The following is an 8,213-nucleotide window of genomic DNA, read 5'->3' as shown; positions in this document are numbered from 1 at the left end:
TGATGAACACGGTATTAAGAATATAAGACCTTGTACAGGCAAGGCAGGTATGATGAACACGGTATTAAGAATATAAGACCTTGTACAGGCAAGGCAGGTATGATGAACACGGTATTAAGAATATAAGACCTTGTACAGGCAAGGCAGGTATGATGAACACGGTATTAAGAATATAAGACCTTGTGGTTAACGCCCTGAAAGATTCAGGGGTCTATACGGGCAAGGCAGGGATGATAAACACAGTGTTAAGAAAAAGGGAGGGAAAAGGCTGTGGGCCAAATCCCCGCATTCTGCCCAATTAGGGCAAATGCTGGACCCTGGAGGGCAGGAAATACCCAGGGGTTGGAGAAGCCAACAATGATAAGGTATAGTCAGTTGGGGAAAATGTAGAGCTGCATATGGGGAAGAGATGTCCACGGAAAATGCAGAGCCGGAGGGGGCCAAAATACCCAAGGGAAAGAGAAGACAGGGGCCGGGGTGGACGAAAATCACCCGGCCAACAAGACGGGGAGTCAAAGGGCAGAAGGGGAAGATAAGAAGTTCGGTAGAAATTAAACCCGAGGGAGGTACCTAGGAGAGGACCCTGAGGGGAAGGGAGTTTGCCTCCTTGAAGATTCATTAGGTCTGACGAGAACAGTTAGACCAATTCCTGAGAGACAGGAAAATTCCTGAGACAGGATGATAAGGGAGTTACTCCCGAAAGTAGCAGATAAGAAGACGGCAGAGGCCGCGAAAGGGGGATGTGATAGAAGACGGCAAAGGCCGGGGACAACAGTGCAGGCAGGGAGAAAATATAAATTGATTAATCTATTTGAAGTAAGAATGAAACAAAGTGATTTGTTTGAAAACCGGTTTGGAACAAATGGTTAAAATGAGCAAGTTGTAAAATTGAACACAGACGCCCCGTGGCGGAGGTGGGAATTCCCACTGTGTTTGGGCCGTAGGGGATTGCGAACAAGCTGCAAAAATTAACTCTTTGTATCCTGGTAACCTGAAAAAGAGAAGTTGTAAAAATCGTTTCTTGATGTTCTTTTAGATTTCTTGTCAGTAAAGTTAACTGGAAATAAGTTAATTGATGAAACATGACCAGCTTTTATGTTGTTTTATGGTAGACATACAAGTTGAGAAACACAGACAGAGAGAGAGAGAGAGAGAGACAGACACAGAGACACAGAGAGAGCCAGATACAGAGAGAGAGAGAGAGATACAGACACAGAGACAGCCAGACAGAGAGAGAGAGATTTTATTTATTTAGCGAATGCAAAATCCTTTAGCCAAGCAGTTGCCTCTTGATCTGCTGTGTGAAGGGTGACAAGTCCTCCTTTGAGTCTTTGTTGAAGGCATGCTTCAATGATGTGTTGTACGGGAGTGCCACAAGCACACCGTGGGGTTGGGCTGCTGCCCCATTTGTGAAGGCTGGCCAAGCAGGGGCCATGTAGTCCTGAATCTATTCAGCGTCGAGAAAGAGAGAGAGACAGACAGAGAAACAGAAGTAAGAGACGACAGATTATCCCTTGGAGCACCCATGAACTGAGAGGGCTAAAATTCAAATTAAAAAAAAATAAAATAAAAAAAATGGATTAGGGCTTTGGAGGAGGAGAACGTGGGACGATTGTTGGCCATGGAAGATTTGAAGGCACCATTGGTGAAGTGGTGGGAATCACTATGTAAATTGTTACAATGACCAGCAATAGACTACAAACATGGCCGCCGTTCACAAACTTACCGGCAACAGCGCCACCGTTAGGTCAGCTGCTGTTACTGCAGCCTGACTACCGGCTACAGCGCCATCTTCTGGTTGGATGCCGTCACTGCAGCATGACTACCGGCTACAGCGCCATCGTCTGGTTGGATGCCGTCATGACCGAGGGTATGCAGGCCCCTCAGCAAATGTTACCCACTTAAGGTGAACCCCAAGGAACAAATGGGAATGAAAAGGTGGAGAGTTGAAAATGAACAAGAAATAGAAGGCAACCAGTTGATGAACATTATATTATGAACTATTGTGGTGGAAGCCATTCTTCTTAAAGTCAAGCAGAATCAGTAAACAGTTGGTCTCTGCGGTCAATGTCAATGAACAAAGCCTCTGGTTGAAAAGACTGAAATAAGTGATGAACTGACACAAGTGAGTCCTATGACGGAACCAAGCGGGGCCAGAGAATTACATGCCAATAATACATGTCTTGGGGAACTTTTCCTCGAAAAGTCCTATCAGGAGTGAAATTAATCTGGAGATGATAAGCCCTAACAGGACTGGGGTCCCCAAGAGAGAGGAAGGGATTTAAGGAAGGATGTCAAGAAAGGCTAGGATGAGGTAGGTTTTTTAAAATTAGATGGGAAAGGCAGAGTTGAAAGTTGAGGGGGAACTTCTTTACTCAGAGAGTGGTGGCTGTGTGGAATGAGCTTCCAGTGAAGGTGGTGGAGGCAGGTTCGATTTTATCATTTAAAAATAAATTGGATAGTTATATGGACGGAAAAGGAATGGAGGGTTATGGTCTCAGCGCAGGTATATGGGACTAGGGGAGAATACGTGTTCGGTACGGACTAGAAGGATCGAGATGGCCTGTTTCCGTGCTGTAATGGTTATATGGTTATACCCTTAGAAGGTATTTGCTGATGTGGACAATTTGTTGGTTTGTTCCACAAGTAAAGAGACAGAGAGAGAGAAATACTTCAGAATATAAGACAGCAGATGATGACCTTGGGAAAGGCAGGATATAGTTAAGACTAGGTCGGAAAATATGTTGAAATTGTATGGTGAAACGGAAAAAGTACATGTCAAAGAAGTTAAATTAAAATGCAGACAAAGCAGCTGAAACAGCATCTGGAAGAGATGTCCAGGGTAAGTCTGAATCAATTTAGGTATAAACACTAGAGTGTCGTTTATGATGAATAAGGTAATTAAGAGGTTTGGTAAACCTACAGAAATCAGCTTTGACAACGGATTGTTTTCATTTGATGAAAAGAATAAATGGAACATTTGTGTAATGCTCTTCCATTGGCACTGAAGAAATGTTGCATGCAAACTAACCAGCCGTGGGTGGCACAATAGAGAAGTCCCTGCAGGGGATCGAGTTTGGAACAGTTACAGATCGAATAATAAAAAAAAAGTATATGAAACAGTTAATAATGATATACAAGTCTATTTATGAACAGGTAAAGTAAAATCTGTCGGAGATGGACCAGGAGGAAGGACCCTTTAAACCTGAAGACAAGGTGTATGTATGAGTTTTCTAAATCACCGACCGATGTTCGTTTAGAAGGTTGAGATACCTAGTACAATTTCAATAATTACATGAGGGCTGTCCTGCAGGTATGAATAGATAATAGCCCTGAGGTAAGTGAACAAGGGGACAAAGAAGAGTAGAGTTTTAACAAAAACGTTGTTTGACATCAGTGGTGGGAAATAATGGAAAGGATACTAAAGGCAATATTATAGGGATTTGGATAAATAGGGTAGGATTAGGAAGAATTAGCATGGATTTGTGATTGTGATATTTGACTAATCTTGATTTTTTTACCTTAAAAAAAAAAAGAGGTTATTAGGGAAATTGATGAGGTTAAAGTGGTGAACTTCAGTAAGGCCTTTGACAAGGTTCAATAAGGAAATAAGGTTGGTTAAGAAGAGGTTAGTAAGGAATAGCAAGATGGATTAAAAAGTGGCTGTATGGGAAATGAGGGAGAGTAATGGTGGATGGATGTTTGTCAGGTTGGAGGTCAATGACTAGAGGGGTACCTCGGGGATGTGTGCTGGGTCCACTGTTGTTTGTCATGTGAATCAATAAAATGGATGTTGGTGTGGTAAGATAGATTAAGAAGTATGTAGATGATACTAAGATAGGTGGTGTTGTGAATAATGAAGTAGATTTTAAAAGTGTACAGAGAGATTTAGGACATTTGGAAGAGTGGGTTGAAACATGACAGATGGATTTAATGTTGATAAGTGTGATACATCTTGGCAGGACAATTCAAATTAGACGTACATGGTAAAAGATTGTGAATTGAGGAATGAAGTTGAAATCAGAGCATTGTTTATAGAAGTTGGGTTGTAATGTTAAATTGTACAAGGTATTGGTGGGGTCAATTGTGGAGTATGGTGTATAATTTTGGTAGGCATATTTATAAGAGAAAGGTTGAACGAGTTAGATATTTGGGGAAAGAGAGAAGGAATACCCACCATAGAGGGTAGTGATGTTTTCTTAAGGAACTATTTACTGGCAGTATCTCGTTCTATTACAGAATTAAAAACCAAGGGGCTGCTGGCACAGAGTCCCGATCTCGACTTGCCACTCCATTCTGTGAAAGCAGAGAACTGGGATCTTGTAAAATCATGGAAGGAAGAAAAGCTGTAACCTAGGTGGACTGGACCCTACCTTGTGTTATTAATCACCGAGACAGCAGTACGAACAAAAAGAAAAAGGGTGGACACACGCAAGCCGATTTAAGGGTCCTGTGGAGGCCCCACTGGACAATATCAGCCCATGGACTGTGCGTGAAGGGAAGGAACCATTGACTTTGTGCCTATTCGGATGTTGTATCATTCCCTGCGCACGGGGTCTGGCTCAGCGATTTATAGAGACAGCCCTGACAAAGAACAGCACCGTCATGATGGCCTTCAGAACACAGTATGACTAGCGAGAGGAGGATAGGGAGGCGAAGAATCTGCTGCTAGCACTAGAAAAGGAAGATATAGTATAAATCAAGAGTTGCGTAGCAAAAAGAAAAATGGTGGATTGTGAGAGAAGGGTTAATAGGGATGGTTGATTTATCCTAGAACTCTGAAAATTATAACTTAGAAAGAAATAAGGTGTCAGCAGAAGCCAGACTGCTGGTCGAAGAAAGTAACAATATACAGGACAGAGGGAACTTCTAGATAAAGAAGTAACAGATAAAAACTCCAGCAGAAGCCTTTGACGTCAGGAGATGTTCCGAGACGTTTCTGGACGTTCTCGTGGGAATGTGGGCTTTATGTTATGATTGGACGAAGCTCGATGGGGAGACATGAGGTGGTGACCATAGTGAAGAAAGGTATAAAAGACAGATACAACCTCCATTTTTGTGTGTCTCTAGAGGATGATAGAGGAGAGACACCCTTTTCTGTGCAGAAATGTAATAAAGGAAAACTTGTTTCTTGACCTTGTCTCTGAAGAGTTTGTGATTGAATTTGTATCTCACACTTCTTACACAGAATGTAGAATGTACTTGTTACAGGTATAGAGAAAGTGAAGATAAAATAAGTGCAAGGGCTGCAACTAGGAAGGTTGGGAGATCAGGAATTGATCGTTAGCATGACAAGAGGGCTGTTCAAGGATCTGATAATAGTGAGGAAAAAGCTGTTCATGAATATTGTAGCATGTGCTTTCAATGTTTTGTATCTTCTGCCCACCGGGAGAGAGGAGATGAGAGAATAACCTTGGTGGAAGTGGTCCTTGATAATGTTGGCTGGGGGGGGGGGCTGGTTTGCATGACTGGGCTATGTTCACAACTCTCCACAATTCTATACGGTCCTGCGCAGAGCAGTTACCATAACAAGTAGGAGTGCAATGGATATTATGCTTTCTATGGTGCATCCTCCTCAAATTTGGAAACTGATCTCCATTTTATTTTTGCTTCGTAATGGCAAGCAAATGATCCAAACTAATGGATCCACAATAGACCGGTCTCAGTCTCAATGCAAACTAGTATCAAGCAAGGCTGCATCAATACTCCGACTGCATCTTTCTGCAGATGTAACCGGCAACTAATTCCATTCCAGCAAGAAACTTATCTATAGGACTAATAGGAAACTCTTGAACTTATGTCACCTCCACTTTAGAATCAACGTTACTCTAACAGCAGAACACGAACTGTTGTACACAGATGGCACTTGTAGTCGCACAGTTCAGAGGCTGACCTCCAAATGATCATTGCCTCATTCACCGATATATATGAGAGGATGGATGTTACATCCAACATCTGCAGAACAAAAAAGGACACACAGTGCTGGAGTAACTCAGTGGGTCAGGCAGCATCTTTGGAGGTGACGTTTTGGGTTGGGGCCCGTTATTCAGACCTGCAGAACAAAGGTCCTCTTACCTATCCCGCTGCACAACACTGGCATCTGACAATACCTGCCTATGACGAGACTGAAAGTGTGGACCATTTCCCATATCTCAGAGCCACCAATCTGGACAACCATGCAGCAGTAATCCCTATCATTGGTTACATATTCTGTTGTGCTGCAGCAAGTAAGGATTTCATTGTTCTATCTGGGACACATGATAATAAAACACTCTTGACTACCCCACATTCCAAAGAAGTGACTACCAAAAAAGTGGGCATTGGACTGCTGGGAAATGATGCTGGAGAAGTAGTAATGGGGAATAAATAAATAACGGACAACGTGAATGTTTTTTGCGTCAGTCTTCACAATGGAGCATACCAACAACATGCCAGGAAGCAGAAGTGAGTGCAGTCACTATTACTCAGGAGAAGGTGCTTGGGCCTGAAGGTGGATACATCACCTGGACCAGATGGACTACATCCCAGGGTTCTGAAAGTGGTAGCTGTAGAGATTGTGGAGGGATTAGTAGTGATCTTTTAAGAATTATTGGAATCAGAAATGGTTCCAGAGGACTGGAAAGTCACAAATGTAACTCCACTGTTTAAGAGGAAGTGAGGCAAAAGAAAGGGAATATAGTGGTTGGTAAGATTTTAGAGTCCATTATTAAGGACAATGTTTTGGGGTATTTGGAAGCGACACAATAGGCTGAAGTCAGCATGGTGTTGTTAATGGGAGATCTTGCCTGACATATCTGTTGAAAATCTTTGAGGAAGTAACAAGCAGGATAGACAAAGGAGAGTCGGTGGATGTTATTTACTTGGATTTTCAGAAGGCCTTTGATAAAGTGCCGCACGCGAGGCTGCTAAACAAGATAGGAGCCCATGGTATTAGAGGCAAGGTAATAGCATAGATAGACATCTAAGTCGTATATATGTACAGTATCACAAACACTAGAGGTCCCATCACAAATCCCAGAAAAACTTCACTAGTCACAGATCTGCCGCCAGAATAACACCATTCCTCCACAACCCTTTGTCTCTTATGAATGAGACAGTTCTGAATCTAAACAATATTTCAGACTGATTAGAGCAAGAGATAGAAATATGATAAAGAGAGATTGGTTGGGGCAAAACCTGGCAGGTGAGAGATTGCTACAGGTGAGGAGGGGTTGATTGGTGAAGATAGTGTAGAAAGAGAGAAAGGGATCAGGGTGACGGGTTTAGTGGGAGAAAGGTGTGCACATGGGGGGGTTACTTGTTCATACCATTGAGTTGTAGGCTACCCATGTGAAATACGAGGAACTGTTCTTCCAGTTTGTACATTACCTCAATCTGGCAGTGGAGTAGGCAGTAGGGGAATGGGAAGGGGGGTTAAAATGGCCAGCAAATGGTGCACATGATGGCACCTCCTCTACATCAGTGAGACCAATCATGATTGCACTGGGCAACTGTTTTGCCAAATACTCATGTTCTGTCTGCCAGGGCTTGGTTGGGTGGGATGGTGAAGTGATTGGCGAGGGTGGTGATTGTGGTTTGTGAGGGGGGCTGTAGTAGCCATTTAGCTTAACTCAGTATGTTATAACTATAACCAGTTACCTTTAAATTTAATCTACCTGTATTTATGTGGGTGGGAATTATACGTAGTCTGAGGAGTGTTTGCGGCTGGGATTGTCGCGCAGACTCCCAAGGAGTTTAGTTTAGTTCGAAGATGATCAAGGAAGAGACATCGTTTTTGAGCATGCACGAACATGACCACGAGTATGATTGAAATGTGCTTATACAAAAAGCTAGTATGAATTATCTTACTGTTTGTACTGTGCTATCTGTACTACAATAAACTTTTAATCAGGAGACTGTTTTTGGAAGGTTTATCTTTCAATGCCATTGAATGTCTTGTGGAGAGCTCGTGGGTACGTATTAATTACCTTCTGATCCTCGGTCATCAATTAAAGTGACTATCGAGGACTAAATCCTTGAGACAGGATATTGGGGGGGGGGGGTGGAGGATTGGGTTGACACTGGATTGGGGAGGAGGGGGCTGGGGATGACTGTGGAGGGAGGGGGCAATTGGGTTGACAGGATTTGGGGTGATTGGGGAGGAGGGAGACCAGGTGATTGGGGAAGAGGGGGGTGAAGGAGTGGGTTGACATGGTATTGGGTTGACAGGAGGG

This window comes from Amblyraja radiata, chromosome 25 (genome assembly GCF_010909765.2).
Source record: "Amblyraja radiata isolate CabotCenter1 chromosome 25, sAmbRad1.1.pri, whole genome shotgun sequence".
Lineage (NCBI taxonomy): Eukaryota > Metazoa > Chordata > Chondrichthyes > Rajiformes > Rajidae > Amblyraja > Amblyraja radiata.
This window is presented reverse-complemented; position numbering follows the sequence as displayed.